The 18,452-nt window shown below is 42.9% G+C and overlaps 1 long non-coding RNA gene across 1 annotated transcript in view; it reads left to right on the top strand.

The window, feature by feature from the left end:
• Positions 1 to 18,452, top strand: part of LOC121661854 — a 49,064-nt gene that overhangs the window by 2,785 nt on the left and 27,827 nt on the right. The gene's annotated exons all lie outside the window — the stretch shown is intronic.

Here is an 18,452-nt window from a genome sequence, read left to right as displayed (position 1 = left end):
TTTTGGAGCAGCACTCCAAGCTGTGAGCCTGAGAACTGAAGTGGCCATCTTGACTATATTGTAACTTGGGAATAAGGGAGTAAGAAAATGCCTCAAAATTGCGTGCAGCATTCCTTCACTTGTATGTATGCTGAATAGACCCGACGTTGCGAACTATCCCATTTATTTCAGTGGAAATTCTTTCAGAATAAGCTTTGGCTGAGATTAGGAAAAATGATGGCATCTTTTCCTGGATGATTCCTTTTTGCCGGAGCTGAATTTTTACAGCTAAAACCTTTGGAATTTAAGAAATCTGATAAACAGGTTTCCCAAGTCTTTCTAGTCTTAACCACAGAAGTGAAGGAGAATGGTTCTAATGGTATGATAATCTCATATCCATGCCCTATTTCAAATGCTTGCTTTGCACAGGATGGAAAACACTGCTAATAATAATAATAATAATAACATTAATAATATGGATGATAGGTGTAATAGCTATTTTCTTGGAATTAGTACCTGGGAGATAGTATGGCTTGGTTACTTTGCTTCAAAGAGAGACACAAAATTTCCAACTTGCAAATTTTTAGATAGGTCAATATAAAACCAAATGATCTTAGTAAATTGCTTAACCTGGAAGGTGACCATCATGTTTATGGTATTAAAATAGGTTCTTTGTACCTGCTACACACATATAATTACATAAACATCTCCCTATTAGCTTAGATGGACTCTTTGCATTTCAGACTCTAGAAATTCTAGGAGGAAAAGAGGGGATGAACCAGAGAATGAATCCCATATTCTAACTGATCAGTGTTTCCTCACGTGTATCTGTTTCAGGAAGAGACCTCAGCATATGTTTAGCTTTAAGCCTGTGCTCAGGTCTCTCTGGGTTTAAACATGCACTGGTCAGGGATGCTTTCTTAAATAGAAGCAACATGTTATCCCACTGAAATCCACTTGATTTGCCAGCTACACCCCTCCTTTGCACAGAGGTGATTTCTACAGGCACCTGTAAAGACAGGGGAAGCTGAGGCCTTTAGAGCAGCTCCTGCCTTCAGAATGGATTTAGATCTCTGTGGTACAAAGTGCAATCTTCTTCCAGTGCCAAAGCTTTTTCCTACCAAAGTAAATGTAAAGTAGCATAATGGGACTGCAGGCTTATTTTCTGGTCTATGGGAAAATAAGAAATCACTTTATTAGGGTATTTTGCACTGTCCCTTTTTGTTCCCTGTCTTTACCATCTGACTACTCTCTCTAAAGACCAAGGCTGCACTAATGCAGGAGAAGTTGCTTTGTTATGTAAGGGGAGAATCAAAGGTGTAGAGAGTGACCAGGTCATATTCCCGTCGGTCTCCTGCATTTAGACTCCTTTCAGCTTGGTTTTTGGTGACAAACTGCACAGCTGCAACGCCTTACATTGACCAGCCTGCATGTATGAAGGATGTGTAATGTTAACTAAGCCCTTTCCCGTCCCTCATGGAAGACCACCCTGCCTGCAAAATCTCCAGAGGAAAGCACGGCATGTCCTGATCAGAAACCGCCTTTGTTGGCAGAAGTACAGTACGTTGCATTAACCAAAACAGCATTTTAAAAAACATTTTTGATGGTGGCTGCTTTCTATTTAAATATCCATTTTGCTTGTGTAAACGGATCTTGTTCGGTCCTTGCATCCCAACATCCCAGGACTATCTGAAAGCCTTGTTAACATTTAGCATTGAAAATTGCTTCAAGCCTTGCACGAAATCCTCAAAACCTGATATGCTCAGGGCAGAAGAAAGACTGGATTCTCCTCTGAACTTCCCCAGACAGCAGTTTTCTCTGGGACAACCTTTCTGGTGATGCAAGTTTTCCCTTATCGTTCCTCACCACCGACAGTGCAGTTTTTCTATTGGGTGGGAGCTGTTATTAAGCAAAAGCCACTTTCAAAACTTGTTTTGCTTCTCTCATGTTGGTTTCTCTGTGCCTTCACTTGTTGCTGTATATTCCCCAACCATGAATTTATCCCTTGTCTCCTGAACAGTGAGCAATGCAGCCCCCAAAAACTGTACTTACTATAGAAATGAATCATATTCTGCTGGACACAGCCACTTACTGGCTGTGAACACAAATGTGACAACATCATTTGGTCTCTAACTGGACATCGAAAGGGAAGACCTGGGATAATTGTGTCCAGGGGAGTCACTTTTAATTTGGGCACAACTGCATTTAGAACCTGGCTCTGGGAAACTCATACCAGCACCACCAGTGTATCTGAGGATATAACAAACGTACCTGAACAGTATCCTTCTTGTTCCTGCTCAAATCATGGATATGAGGCTTCTTGCTTCAACTGTTCCTCTATATACATGTCAGCACAGCATAAAATACGCTGTCTAGAGGGGCTACTTGAACTTGCAAGGTGCAAGATTTGTAGAACTAAACCCTTCTCTCTTCAACACTGTTTCAGCAGTGTAATTTCACTTAAAACAAATAAAACAAACCCTTGGTTTACCTCTGAATAACCTCAGGGACACTTGGCCAATCTCAGGGTGTTGGGTGGAATCCTATGTTAGGAAACTAAAACTTGAATTGGTGTTTTCTGACAAGTGATTTACCCATCAGAAAGGTCTGGGCTGTAGGGCCAGTGGTGACAATGAGCTGCTTCTTTGCTGTGTCCCAGTTTTCTCAAGTGTGTGATGGTTGTAATTAAGTTAATTTACCTGTCGTGGATACTGTGACATGTAAATTGCAGGAGGGCTTATAAAGGGCTATCAAATGTGTGATTCTAGATGTGAAATCTCCAGGTTTAGACAGCTACTTTTGAAGGTCCCAGGAGAAGTGTCTTTCTTTTCCTGCCCACTGTTCCTTCATTTCACAGTTCATGGAGCAGTGGCCACCCTACATCAAAATCTTGACTTCGTTTTGTGCATCTGTCTGGGGTTTTTCCATGCTCAGAGGCAGCACTCTCATCTCTCTAATCCTAAAATCCTTTTCTGAAAGGAAAGTGAATATTGCTCTTTGCAGATGGAAAGACTGAGCAAGGAGGTTAAACCCTGTAGTTTAATAACAGACAGAGATAAGAAGCATGGGAACGAGACGGATGGGCAGAAATTTCAGGCCTCTGGAAGGGTTCAGGATCACCCTGCAAATTCACCTCAAGGCTGAACACTGCATTCCTGTGCATCCAGAAGTGTCTGCTTCCCTGTGTGTCTCCTTACAACCTGGTGTAAATCCTCCCAAAGCCAGGTGCAGATGTCATTATGGTAATAATGTTACAGAGCTTTATTAGAGCGCATTTTCCATTCTGATTCTGATCCACTCAAATGTCCATGGAATATTACCCCAAATTTTCTTTCTTGTTGTGTATCATCTCCCTCTCTTCCTGTGAGATTTAAGACCAGTTTTTGGATATATAGAGGAGGTAGCTGGCATCCTCAGCTTACTCTTCACAAATTTGTATCTTCACCGGGGATGGAAAGACCAAAATCTGCCAAGTTTCTTGAAAATCTTCCGGACTACGAGGATTTGGGGGTTTTTAATGGCGGTGGTGATTTTCAGAAAGGCTTCACATAGGTCACCTCCATGCCTTTCTGTGCACAAAGCACAAGGGATATTTTCCACTTCGGTAAAAAACCAATCATATGTATTTATTTAATCTACTTCCTGTGGTAATGTTGTGTACCAATGAAGTTAAAGAGAGAGCCAGAGCTGCGGTGACTTTCATTCGCTTGGAAAATAAGAGGAGCAAAACTTCATTAGCATAGCACAGTCTGTTAGGTCCCACACTTATACCCCCCAAAAGGTCTTCCTGTTTCCTTGTGTTTTGATAAAACGGCTGATACGCTGCTAAATTGCTGGGAAAGTCAGGAATAACATTAATTTAATGAGGGAGTTAGATTAAAAATACGCCATAGAGCTGGACTGCTGCTTTTTTAACTGCTTGGCATTCCTGATGCTGGGTCTTGGTTTCTGTAGCCATGCAGCATATGAATCAGAGAGAACCCACCCTGTGCTTTGGCATAACTCTTTAAAGCACTGACAGTTCCTCTTTCTTCGGCAGTAATTAAACAAGTAAAAACTGGTTGCTTTGGTTAGCAGATATAAATGTGGAAAATATTCACAAATACATACCACTGGGCGTGTGTGTCTAAGGAATCTGGATGAGCTGTGGCTGGACTCTCCTTTCCCACATTCTTACAACAAAGGTGCTTTATCCAACAAAGCAATCTGGCCAAGGTCTTTTATTTCAGCTAATTCATGTTCTCTTCTCTCTTTGTAAGGCTTGAAGGTTTGCTGATAGTGCAGTTCAGTGCAGCCCTTGATGACAGGAGGCACTGTTGGGGATAGGGCTCTGTAGGGGGAAGAAATCAGTTAAAACCAGGATGAGACAGCCCCTAAAACTAAGGCCAGGCCTATCCTTAATTTATTTTTTTTTCACTGATTTGACTCTCCCAGCGAGCCTGGCTACAGAGCTCATAGTTTGGTGCAATTGTAACTGAAAAGGTACCCCTTACTAAAATCAGCCCTCAGGTAATAATGATAGTGGTGTCAAGGTGTTCATGGTGGCACGGAGAGGTGGTGTGCTCTGGCTGCACGGGCAGGCACCTTCCAGAACAGGGCTCAAATGACTGCAGTCACACCCCAGCTGGCTGGTTAAACACCTCCAACTTTTGGGAGGAAGCCTGAGCTAATGACAAAGCATTAGCAGAGCTTCAAGGGCAGTGCACATAACAAGGACTTTCTTGGAGCCTCCATTTACAGCCATAGGACAAGACCACCCCCTTTGCCTCAGTGACTCCTCTATAAAATGGGAATAATCAGACCATGGTTTATAAATCCAGAAATCCTTCGTGTGATGACGCTTCGTGCTCACCTTTGCTACCCACTTTGTAGTGCAAACTACAGAACTTCCTCGGATTAGCTCCTGTCAGAAATATTTAGGGGAAATATATTGTACCTTAGCATTTCCACTAGAACAGTTGAGAAGTTGACAATATCTAAAGTAAAAACATGAGCATAACCCTCGTCCAAAAGAGGCAACCTGAGACACAATATAATATATATAATATAATATAATATAATAAATACAACATAACATAACATAATTAATATAATATCCCAGCTGTCAATACTGAGGGGAGGAGACAGGACCTAATACTTAATAATTGAAATGCAGGCTTTTCTTTTTAGTCTGGTGTTGTTTCACTTCAAATTCCAGGAATACCTATGGCAGTTATGTTGATGATCTGCCTGTTGCATTTCCCATTTCCCACATGTATTTTTCCCTAACCTTCTCCTTGTTAGGTTGATAGCGCACTTTCCCGATTTCGTACTTTTCAGTTCGTCTCATGGCTCTTTTCCTAATGTCTACTACTTTCCAAAACTCTTGGTTCAACTGGTACCTTATCCATGCACAGGTTCTAGGGATCCTGCCTGGATCAGGCACAGGAATGGCAATGACAGAGGTGGATGAAGTCGCTCAGCACTTCGGCAGGAAAATCTTGTTAGGCTCCTTACCTGGTGATTCAAAAGTTTGTTGAATTCATCAGGCTTTAAACCTGATACTCCTGGACCAAGTAAGGGCAGTTTTCGTCTTTTTTTTTTTTTTAGCAAAATAGCTTCAGTTTATCCCCGTAGGTTATTTTATTTTTCTCAAATTACCCAATTCATATTCGCCTCCCGCAGGGTTCTCTTTTCTCACTCCTGTTTATTACACGCTGAGTTGCCTCCCCTCTAATTTACCCTCGTGGTACAACCCTACTGACTAAAGAGGAGAAATTCCTGCTTTATACCAAAATAAGCAAAAGCAGAATCGGTGCCAGATTTTAACTTTGGTGAGTAAAGCTTGCTTCTCTTTGCCTGGAATCATCCAGCGATACCACAACCGGGAGCTACAGCCAGACATCCAAGTACAACAAATGTTTCTGGGTTTGCCCACTACACTTTCCTGCTCCTCAGATTCAGGCTGGGAGGAAGAGGAAGATTAGGAAAGAAAATGTGTGCATGAATATTTCAGCGATCTGCTGTGTTAGGAAGGAAAAAATGTAGAGAGCGGATGACTGATTCATGGTGTTTTAGTTGAAAATGTTGTAGCTTTTAAACATTGCCTCAGTGTGGTCGGGGTGCTTAGGGTAAATGCATTTCACACCAGATGTGGCCTCAACTGTACATGACTTAGAATTTCCCTGCACACAGTAACTGCCAGTTCTGGGAGCCTGAGGATGCCCAGGTTTCAGAAAGACTGTTCTTGTTGTAGCTCTCCTGCCCAAGGGGTGCCAGCAAAATGAGCACAGAGGTTGGGGAAGCTGCTGACCCCTAAAAATCTCGGGCTTCAAATAGTCTGTAAAACATAGATGCCAGTGTTCTGCTCCCAGGGGCTGAATAATGCCTTTTGTTCCCAAACCACGTGTCTTTGCACTTGGAGGAGCGGGCACCACTAGAAGAGGTGATCTTCCATCGACCCCACAACACGCAAGCTCAGCAGAAGCAGAAGGGCCCATAGGATATTTTCCTTTCTGGAAAAAAAATGGGTAATGCATACACTGGCTATGAGGTTATTGGGTGCAAAACTAGAACAGGGACTCCAGCTGAAAAGGTACCAACTGCCTGCTATGCCTCTGTGAAATCCCTGCAAGTGATCTGGGCCAGAAAAATAAATATTATGATTTCTGCCATTCACCTGGCGCCTCAGGATTTCTAGAAAGAATTAAAAAAAGTAAAAAAAACCCCTAGGCTATTGTTGGTGAGTTGGATGTGGATGTTGAGTTATAGAAAGATACTGAGTATACAGAAAATTCCGAGTCCTTTAGTATCAGCAGAGTTTTGCCAAGGGTTTATTGCTTTTGGAACCGAAGCTGGAATTAGGCTTGAATGGGGCAAACACGAAGCTGATCTCGTGCACATGAACAGGCAGCCCCAAAGAGACCTGAGAAGGAGTCTGTGTGGAGCTGCTGCTTCTGCAAATGTGGGGCTCACCCAGTGCAAGTGTGCAGACCTGACTTAAATGCTAGCAATGCAAGAGTCTAAGGAATAAAGGGGTATTATTTCATAATGTTTGGAATATAAATCCCACTTTTTCTCCCAGCAGGAGTGAGACAGTTTCTGGCAGTGCCTCAGTTAGCACCTTCTTCCCTGGGCTGTCCCAAGCTGCAGTCAGGTGTGGCATTGCAGGATGCTTTTGCAGCAGGAAACCTGCAACGCCTTGGGCTTTGGGTAAGGCACAAATGGTATTCCCCACCTGAAACAGGAGCAATTATTTGCCTCTTTGCCAGGTGAAGCCTGTGGTGCTCTGACCTCATGTTTTGAGCACTCAGACCTAGTCTGCAGCCAGTCTGAGATCCCTGCACATGTTGCAGCCGTGCCTTGCTGTCACTGAGCGGATGGTCCAGAGGCTTTGCATCATCCTGTGACAAGAGCCAGGCCCAGACCTAGATGTGAGCCTTGGCTGCCCAGGTCCCAAAGAGCCAAATTCGTGCCGCTGAGTCTCCACAAAGCCATAGAAATGGAAGGATTTAATCATGTCTGAATGCAATTTTGGGTAACTGAGTAATTGACGTAATACCGGTCACAATATGTTGGCTGGTGAAGACCACAATAAACTGTGCATGTCAGCTAATCATGATTAAACACTGATGAGGCCAGGCTAAAACTGCACTTAGCTGACATGTGCTGAATGCTATTTGTTCTTGTCTACACCGATTCACATCGCATTCAATGCGGCATAATATAGATAAGCCCTTTGGGGAAAGTGTAGCTCTGGTCAGGCCTCAGTGTTCCCTGACTGGCCAACAGCTGCTCGAGCAGGTTTATAAAGGGACCACTTACCCATCCTTTGATGGAGAGATAAGCCACTGTAATGTAATTACAACCAGGGAGATGGGAGAGGGGAAAGAACAAAATATGCCAATCATGAAGGGGGTACACTGAGAGCCTCAGATTCCTTCCAACCTAAACATTGTGGCAAGGAAAGAAGTCTTAATTAGGAAACGTGTAGGCATAGAACAGGAGCCCATCCTAAATGAATTGGGGTGTGATGAGCATAAAGAAAATGCTTTTTAAAAAGATCTTTGACTCCCACTGAGTGCTTGTTTCTTAGACTTCCTTGCCTAATAATGTCAGCATTTAAATGGCCCCAACTCCCAAATAACAAGGCTTTGAAGTTAACACCTCATTGAGGTATAGAGTTCATACGTTTGCTATTCCTATTATTTGGCTAGAAACCGTTTTCTGCATGGCTAGCTTAATAGGGCAACAGAATATTAAGCTGTATAGGGATTGAGAAAGCTATTCACACAAAGGAAAGAGCTACAGACTTCATGTATTTGAACAGAACCTGACAATTAAGAGAAAAGAGCAAAAGTCTGGGAAGTGCCCCGAATCACATAATTGCATGAAATTTTTTCATACCTGTGATATTTCCAGTGGCCAGGCACAAACACAAGGGATTTTCGGCTTGGACTGTGTTAGGGAGCTGTCGTTGTAATTAAGAGAGGAGACGAGGTGTTTTTTCTGTCCTGCCAAGGTTTTAAAGCCTCAGAAAGTATTCCATTCTTTAGCAGGACAGAATCAAGGTTGTTTGGATTTTTTCACTGAAAAAAGCAAAAAGATGCTGAAAAGTGACCTGGTGCTTGTTGGACCAGTTACTTAGGGAATGGGTGACTCAAGTCTGCCTCTGTTGTTTTCCACCATCATAGAGGAATGCCTCAGCCACCAGGCTATCACCTATTTTAGAAACTTTACCTTTTGGTTTTGGCCCCAGCATCCAGCAGATCTCTAAAAATTACTTTTTCAGTCAGCATCTTCTTGAATCCACCAAAAAAAAGGCTTTTCATTCATCTGCATTTTTGGACCAGTTGTCTCCACTCCTGGTAAATCCCTGTGGCAGAACAATTATCCTGCCCCAAAACAGCTATTCTAAGTCAGAATTATCTGTGCCATAGAAAAGCCCAGAGCCTGCAGTTAAAGACAGGGCTCTTTGGTGCTTGCTGCCATATGGCAGATGTTTTCTTACCCTGAAAAATTCATGAATAATCTGAACAGTGCAATGGAGAGAGTAAATGATGTTATTAAGCTCATTTTCAGGGGTAGGGGGCTGAACCATAATGTGACATTTCACCAAGGCCATGTAGGAAACTTTGCAGTGCCAGGATTAAACTAAATTGATGGGATGTTCCAGGCTTTGACCACAAATAAACCACCTGTGCCCTCTAAATTCACCTCTACAGAGCATAAATTAGGCATTAGAATGATCACAGAAGTGCAAAGGATTTAGAAAAGATCCTCTTGTTCCAGTGCCCAGCTGAATAACAGCTTCTACTTTTTTTTATTTCCTATGGTTTTTACAGTTTAGAAAATGCTGGTGATAAAACTGTCTTGTGTTTGGGATTCAGGAGATTTGTGGTCATTTATGTCATTCTTTCACTGACATGGGCCAAGCTTATGCTTCAGTTATTTCTCTGAATTTAGATATAAAACCATCTACCTCTTCCAGGCTTCAGTGATCGAAGGATTCCACCTTCATTCCTACCTGGTGCAATTATTTCACATCTATTCCACAGCAAATACCACAGCAAAAGCCACGCTTGGTACTCAGCTACAAGCAACTGACATCCATGATTAAACTAGACAATTATTCTGGGTGTGCAACCAGAAGAATCTTCTGCAGAAATCTCTTTCTTTGACTCTGTGAGGCCTCCTAGGGCTTGGGAAGCAGATTGAAGGCAATCTCATGTGTTTATATTGACTTGCTGCTGAGGATGAATCACAGTTTCCTCACAAATCCACTGAAGTGTTAATAGCATCTGTTCATTTTATAGCAACTTACAGATTTTAAAATGGATGAATGGAGAGGAAAAACAGCTCCATCACCCTGGTGGTCCTGTGTCCAAATGCCATGTTGTGCTGAAGAGCAATACTTTTCTTTATGCTGCTTCCTGAAAGAAAAAACACCCTTTTGCGCGTGTAATCATTGTTCCTTAGGCACTGTGTCCTTCTACGGTGTAAAATCACAGTGACAATAATTGCTCTGAGAAACAAAGGAGTCAGATTCCTCCTCTGTTGTCTAACAAAGTGGGAGATTGACAGGGTGGGCAGCCCAGGTGCCTAAAGGCTCTGTCCCCTCCACGAGCTGAAAACTTAGGTTCTCAAAATCCCTATTTAGCTGCAGACAGACTTACACTGCTTAGAGAGTTTAAGTCCCTTCAGCCCATTGAGCTGATCTTTAATTTGGGAAGTAGGAGATGTATTTCAAGTAAGAGTTGTATGTAACCTTACAGTGATGGTATTTATTGGGGAGGGGAGGGGGAAGGAGAGGGGGCACACACTGGAGTTCCAGTCCCTACAGCAAGGACTGGAAAAGATGCACTTGTCGGATAACAGGAAGAAGTTCTCTCTCCACTCCAGCAAAGACTGAGAGAGATTCAAGATGTGATTTTGGTCATCAGCTTGGACACATCTGTGATGGGAAAGATGAGGTCCTCAGCCTCTCTATCAGTTCCTGTGAGAAATATAAACCATGGCATTTTGTCATGAGAAGGAGCTGGGTTCCCAGCTCAGTGTCAGTGACAGCTACTCCTGCCACTGGTGCCTCTTTTTATTATCTCCTGCACTTAAAATCACTGATGGTCCTGTGTGCAGTGTGGCAACTTCTCCCTTGGTTGGGACAGGGAAGTTGGAGAGTGACAGTGGTGTGTTGGCACTGGGGCTGGAAGAACATGCAGTAAAAATAAAAGCACAGGAGTCTTGCTCCCCTGTGTCTGAATAAAACATGATTTAAAGGTGGTGATAAAATCTGGGTTGCATATCCTGAGCCAGAGGCACAGGTAACCTTTTCCAACAGCCAAGTGCTCCCTCCCTCTCCAGCCCTGATCCCAGTCACTGTCTCATGCAGGTCCTGCTTTCCTCTGACCACATGCTGAGGCAATTTAACCCACTAATCTTGCAGAAAACTGTATTTTGATGGGTCAGTTTTTCATTAGGTTTGTGATTTGAGGCTCTCACTGTCCAGTCAAATGAGCTTTAGAGCTGACACAGCAGCAGAGGGGAGGGACTGGAGCAAGAGGAAATAAGGAGGAAGGAGTAAAGGGAGAATTGTCCCCTTCTGGCAGAAGGGATGCTTTAGATTAGCTCAGCCGTATCATCTGTCTGGACTGTGAGAGTAAACTCTGCTCTGTTTTCTGTTATTGCTTGCTTTATGCTTTGTTTGTTTTGGTTTTTGATAGGAAGAAATGTAGCTGTATATATTTGGGAGAGGATTTTGGGCAAACATCCTGGTCTGACATCTGTTCAGTGCAGCTTGGACAGGGATTTGTAGACACCCACCCCCCCACCCCCTCCAAATTTTGGGTTTAAAATGCTTCCCTGTCCAGCACATCACAATTGCCAGTGGCCCCCAGGCTATTTCAAGAACACTGAGATGTTTAATTCAGCCCAGGCTCTGTGCAGGTCACCCTGCTTGTGGCTTCTTCCCACGGTGCCAGCTACTGCTCCCAGTCCCTTTGAGGAGTAGCTCCAGGTCACACAGAAAACCAAGGCAAAGCCAGGAATGACATTCTCCTTTCCTGCATCACAATCTTGTATCTTAATTATTATTTCAGTTCTTCCTGTTCAGTGTGAGGGTCCCTCCCCTCATCTCCCATATTACTGTGTGTCTTCTAAGCATCAACAACAGAGGAAAATCATCTGCAGAAATTCGACTCTGGGGAAAAAGAGAAAAACAAAAGGTCTTATAAGCATCCATTCATTCATATTTAAGAATGAATTTTCTTCAGCCGTGCTGTGACCTCACTTATACTGTCAGGAGAACTGCTAGATGAACTTTAAATTACACTACAGCATCCTTCTTAAGTTGCCTTGTAAAGTTTGGGGGTCTTGTTCAGAACATTATTTTGTTCAGCCAAAGAATGGAAAGGGGTTAAAATATGTCATCATCAGAGTCCTTGTGGTCTGCTGGAAAAAATGATCCCAGCTATCACTATCTGTGTGAATATAATATTTACCTCATTTCAGCTCATTTCCCTAATGCCTGCCTTGTTTTGGGGAACCTAAGCTGAACAGACAGGTTGCGATTTGTGATATTTGTACCAGAGGATCAGGCCCTGAATTTTTTTGTTGCTGAACTATTAAGCTATAACTGTGGAAAGGTGCCACCCAAATATAGGAGAGGAATCTTGTCAATCTTGCTGTCACAGAAGTCTGTTCTTTTGTCTTGATTTAAAATGTTTCGATAAAAAATTCTCATCTGTTCTTATTTCTTAAAAGCTTCTCCTAATAGCAGCATGTGGCTTGTGCTCCCCACCTTAAACCCGTGGAAAGCAGCAAGCCCGACATCATATTTAATGTGCTTCCAGAATTTCTTGATCAGAGCTTAACTGCTGTAGGATAACAGCAACAACCACCAACAACAAATAATGAGAACCAAATAAACCAGAGCACCGCAGGGACCTTACATGCGGTGGGTTTTGTGAAGAGAATTAACATGAAAGAGGGTTCCGTTTGGGGGTAGAGGTCAGGGCAGATAAACTCCTGTGTTCTGATACATTTCCTTAAAGCGGGAAGAGCTTTAGAGAGCGGGGCTGTGGGAAGAAGCTGTCAGCAACGGGGTGGTCAGCGGTGTCAAGGGTGGTGGCCTGTGTTTTTCTTCTGTTGCAGCCTTTCATCCTCCATCTGTCAAGCTCCATAATTTTCAAGCCAGACAGTCGATTTTTAATACAAACCTTTAACTTCTCCCAGGTCTGAAGTGCCCCTTTTATCTTGGATTCACGCAAAAATGGCGGTAAGTGGGAGATTGTTTAAAGCTGGTGTCCCCACTCGGGTCTCCTCGGGATGGCACCAGGTTGCCACCTGGGCAGTGGGGTGTGCCCTTGGCCCCTGCTGTGGTTTCTCCCTCCACAGCCATTTGTTGCCATGCTGGCAGCCTGTGCATCCAACACGGAGCTGTAAAGGAAGGGTAGCTAGTCCGGGGAGCACGGGGGACAGACGTCCTGGTGGAGCACAGCAGGCCCCATACTCGGGGCCCAGCAGACACCGGCAGTGGGATAGGCGTGGCCCTACATGCCCTGCTGACCCACTGGCCCCACTGCTGGCTCATTTGCCCAGTGCTGGCCCCAGGGACTGATGTCCCCAGGCAGGCACAAAGCTGAGCTTGGGCGAAGGACCAGCACAAGCCCAGGCTCTCTTCATGCCCCGCTGCATTCTAGCGCGTAGCTCGAGCTGACATCTTAGCGCGGCCCGTGTCATGTAATTTCAGCACGAACAAGACTTGGCCCACACTCAAAATACACAGTGGTTAAGTGTTTAAATTAAGGTTTAACTGACTCAGACACTGAATCTAGCTCCAGCTACTGGTGTTGCTGTGCTATTAAATGCTACAAACTGGAGTTCCTCCATTCCTCTGCAAGGATTATCACAGTAGAACTGGCAGTAAGTGAAGCATCCAGATGAGTTAACAAGGTGAAGCCCAGTGAAATCGGTAGGAATCTTTCAAGTGGCTGTTCTGAGGCCTATATTTCATCCAACCATCCCAGCTGAAGTTCTCCCAAAGAGGAAGCTGCATATATTCCTTTACTCATTTCCCAACATGAATACATCACTTAAAAGGTCCAAGGCCTAGCACTGGAATGCTTGCAATAAATGGACTTATGTTAAGAAATCATGACTTCTTAGCCTGGAAACATGGGGAAAAAATCCTCTTTTACATATATATATATATATAAGTAACTCTGAGTGTAATAGGGATCATCTTATTTCTTTGTATCTCAAGACATAGCTGCTAGTTGGACTTGTGAGTTCTACTTTCCTGTGTTTTAACAGGAAAAAATCTCCTGTTCTGTTCTATACTTGCTTGCAAGTTGTAAATAACGACTGAAGACATTTGGAGAAGGATCAGAATTCCCTTGGCAGCAGGAAGTGTTTGGATGTGGGGATATTACCTCAGGTCATGAGTCTAGAAGGACATGGAAGAGCCCACACACCTTCCTCCGGGAGAGCAGGATGAGGAAGCTCCCTGCCCAGAACTGACATTGCCCTGCTGATGTCTTTGGCCGTGAACATTTTCACATGCAGCCCACTGCTGCCTTCTGCATTGAATATTGGGGACCAGAGCCTCAGAAACATGGGAAAACAATCCCAACAGTGTGCTTCAGAGTTGGACTGCAAACTTTTAGGGACTAAGCTTCCTAATCACTACCGTATGGCTCATAAAAGGAGCAACCTGATACCAAGGACCAAGAGGTTGTTATTCCTCCTCTCTCCCCTATCCCACTCCAAATGTTAGAACAATAAATACATTTACCTCTTGTTTAAGATCACTTAAAATAAGTTGTTTTAATTAAACCTCCTGGCAATCTATCTGCACTAAGTGATTAAGTGCTTCTTCTTTCAGTGAAAGGAGAAGGGATTAGCACAGGACAAGACAGACTGAATTGTGGACAGAGCTAGGACTGGATAAAGCTGCTGAATATTTTTCATCTGAATTCACGTGAAAATGCTGCAAAGTTTCAATTTGTGTGATGTTGTTCCTATCAAATATTTCCCCTCCTTTCAGACCTTCCTTCCCTCCCCACCGTTCCAGAGTCAATGAAATAGTTATTTCCCTCAGGTTAAAGTTCAGCTTTGAATATCAACTTTAAAAGCTGCCCAAGAAGAGAGCTTCCTTTACTCAATGGGCATCATTTTCAGGGAATAAACTTAAAAATGGAAAAATAGCAATTGTGTTGATGAATTATAGCTATTTAAAGTTGTAAAAAAATCGAGTTTGCACAGCAATCAGTTCTTTGCAGCTGCACCATAAAAAGTGTTTGCGGGCGTTGTTATGCTATTTTTACATTTTAACTTGAAATATCTTGTGTGAATTCAAATTGGGTAATTATTCTTCCAAACCAAGCTTTTTACATCGCTCTCAGCTCAGGAATCACACTGGTGGGTTTGTTGTTTTATTGCTGGCCATATCACTTTCAGGACGGAGAAGAGTCACAATAAAAGGCTCTTTTATGTCCTGTGCCGTGTCTTGAGATGGTTATGGCAGCATCTCTCTTTTAGCCTCCCTACTCTCAGTTTTGTCTTCCAGTTCCCATCTTTCCCTGCTTTAGCCCTGCTCTGGTTCCTGACATGATGGATTGGATGGGAAGCTGAAACAAAGTCTGGATCCTGGCACGGCCCAGGCAGGCAGGCGCTCCGGACAAACTGCTCCGCTAATTTATTTGGATTCTTTACCTGCAACCTCCCCGCTGTTTTAGTGCTGGGGCCTCTCTTGGGCAGGGACAGGCCAGTGTGCTGTGTGGTGCTTTTATGGCGATGGGGACAAATGATCATTAGGGACTGGCTGGAAACCCTTGGATATACTGGCGTGCAGGGGTGGTATTTAAAGGTAAATGCATTAACAGCGCGCTGCCATCTCCTTTTATCTCAGCCACCAGCACGCTGCGGGCCACGCAGGCACGATGCCACCTCGGGGACTGATTGCTGCCATTTGCATTTTATAACCCATCTCCAAGTGCGAGTGAGAGGGGAAAATGCAGCCAAAATGTGGGAGTTCAGCTGTAGCTGCAAAGTTGTCCCTCGGTTTTAATTTCTCCTATTAGCTAGGGAGGGCTGTGGGGTGTTAGGCTGAGTGGCTTAGGCTCTGACTTCCACTGATGAGCAAAGGAAAGAGACACGGTAAAATGTTATTCCCACTGTCCTTCCTCTGGGTGGGAATTCGGTAATTTTAGCTCCTAGTTTTAGAATTTTCTGAGGTGAACAAGACACAGCATCCGTCCCAAACATGATTTTTTTTTTGTTCTTTGTCCTAATGCATGGCATTGCCATTGCTGGCATGATCTCTTTCTTTGTCTTTCTGAGACTAAAAATAAAAATAAATTAACCTAGGGACTTTTTACAGTGTGGCATCTCAGAATACATGTGAGTGTGGAAGGAGTGAGACGTCACTGCTCTGCTTTAGGGAGATTTAGCAGGGACTTGAGCAACTGAGAGAATCTGCTGTCTGGCCTCCTGACCAGCTAAAATGAATTTGGGATTTTTCAGCAGAGGATCATGGCCATTCTGCCTTTTAATCACCCAGTATGAATTTTGCATCCTGCATAATTACAGCAAAAATTTGGTCTTTTCAGGTTGGGTACAGAGCTATATGTTACTGGAATGTTCTGCAGTATAAAAAAACTCCACTTGAGAGAGTCTGTCTTGCAAATAACATTTACTTTTTTTCCTAATTGGAAAGAATCAAACTTTTATTCAGCTGTAAAGATAGGGTTTGATGTTTTTAAAGGAAAGGAATTCCCAAAGGGATGTTTCATCAGTAGAATGAATTAATAAATAAAAAGACAAAATAAAAAGAAAGAAAAAAAGAAAGAAAATTGAACAATTCCTAAATATTTTCCAATTCAGATGTCTAAAATACATGCGATCTTCCAGCTACATTTTCCTCTTGCAAACCACAGTGGGGTTTTATTAAGGACAAGTTTCATTTTATTGCCTTGTTTTCCTGTAAAATCAACAAGTTAAACCAACAGGATTTAATTTTGGGTTGGCAGGCCAGCTAAGAGATGATACATCGTGTGCCCCGCTTTTATCTTTTTCTTTTCCTTCCTCCTCCTGCTTCCTGGTCTCCTCGAGGTGCTCCACTCTGCTGCTCAACTTATTGGCCTAAAAAAGCCCAAGAAATCTTTGCAGGTGATTTATAGAACCCGATGGTTATTGTATGGCTAATGATTCATGGAACTTCATTAAATACCAAGTATGTGCCTGCTTACTGTCTGTGCACACTGCATATTAGAACCTTTGCACTCCCCCTTGCAAATTGCCCCCATTAAAGCCGCAGACAAAAGGTCCTCTCAGTAGCTTACATATTTTCCCACATGTGAGAGAGCAATTGGAAACTTCCTCTTGATAACTAAAAACTTTTGAATTAGAATTTATGAGAAGGGTCTTTTGGTCTCGTTGCCTAAGGGCTGAAACAGATCCCAGTGTGTACAAGCGTTCCTTTGATGCGTGGAGCTGCACAGGGTAACATTTTTTAACAGGATCAAAAAGCGTAATGCAGGGACAATGTGTGGAGGCCCTTGCTCTGACACAAGGAGTCGGAGCCTGTGTTTTTCCAAGGCTAAAAATCCAAAAGTAAGTGTCCAGGGCAACAACAGCATTTTATATTCTTTTTAATTGCAGTAAAGTCCTAGATAAAATAATGGCAGTGTTAGAGTGTTACAACTTCCTTTTCTTTAATGTTCCTCTAAAAATGCTTTGAAGCAGCTTTTACTTTTGGGAAAGTATTGTATATGTGTTAGGGGAAAGCATATCAAAAAGAAAATAAAGGGCCAGCTCTTTAATTGGTGGAAATCAGCATGGCTCTATTACAGGTATTGGAATTTCTCAAGCTGTGGATCTGGCTAAAAACTTTCTGTCGTTTCTCACCATGGCTCAATATACTCCTGCCCACTTATTTGGTTGGACCATCCTAATGTGAGTTGACTATTGACAAAACATTTTCCAATCACATTTCTTTACAAAGGCAGCAGAAGATTTAAACCTGGATCTAACTTTCAAAGGGTGAGTATTTCCCATGATTTCAGCTGCACTATTCAAGGAGGCGCAGCCATATGTACCGGCTGATCCAAAGCCTCCACAAAAAGCTCTTGGTAACTAGAATTTTTCTCACTTAATAGCAAAAGGAAATGTCTCAATACTCATTTAGATGCCCTACATATGGTCTTCCGTTATATCTCACTTCACACTGCCTCTCTATATGCAAAGAAGAGTGAAAAAAGAGGAATTTTCTCATGTTATGGGGCCAACACACTGCAGGCATCACCATGGTGATGACCACATTACACCCACCTTGTTGTTGCATTATTAAAACAGAGATGTTTTTGAGGCCATTATTTTCTGCATTCATGCTGAATATTCATTCAATAGTTGTGAAATCTGTCATGATATCCAAGTCATGCATATCAGCTAAAAGGGACGTTTTCACCAAGCAAAAGAATCGGGTTTGAAAACCTCGATCTGTCTTTAATGGAGCACTCCAACTTACTACTTATTCTGCAGCTGATAAATTAAATGTCCCTCTCTTTACTCCAGTTGTAAGTCTTCCAAATGAGACAGAAGATTTAACCCTTGATTACTTCTGTGGTCAGTTATGAGCCAAGTAAAGTTTTCACCACAAATTTGGCTCGGTCTCAGAGCTGGAAATCTTCTTCTTCGCCAGTAACACACTGCCAGATTGTTTGGACCTCAGTGGTGACCTTTAGAGAGCACAATATATTGACTATAAAAAGCCCAGAGAAGTCACTATCTGAAAGACCAGAAAAACCTCCCACATGAGTCAGAGAATGTAATGGAATTGGTGGTGGACAACGAGAAACTTCCCGGGGATGGAGTGTCTCTGCTTTTATGGTGACCGTGTCTTCCGCTAATTTTGTTTTCTTGTATTTGCTTATTATTAATATCTCTGAGTCGATAATAAGAGTTACACATCATATCATTTATAAACATGTATGCATGTT

This window comes from Corvus kubaryi, unplaced genomic scaffold (assembly GCF_017639235.1).
Source record: "Corvus kubaryi isolate FWS band 111438036 unplaced genomic scaffold, C.kubaryi_AGA036_p1.0 37201, whole genome shotgun sequence".
In the NCBI taxonomy this organism is placed as follows: Eukaryota; Metazoa; Chordata; class Aves; order Passeriformes; family Corvidae; genus Corvus; species Corvus kubaryi.
The sequence above is the reverse complement of the archived record's forward strand: the minus strand, read 5'-3'. Positions and strand labels throughout refer to the sequence as shown.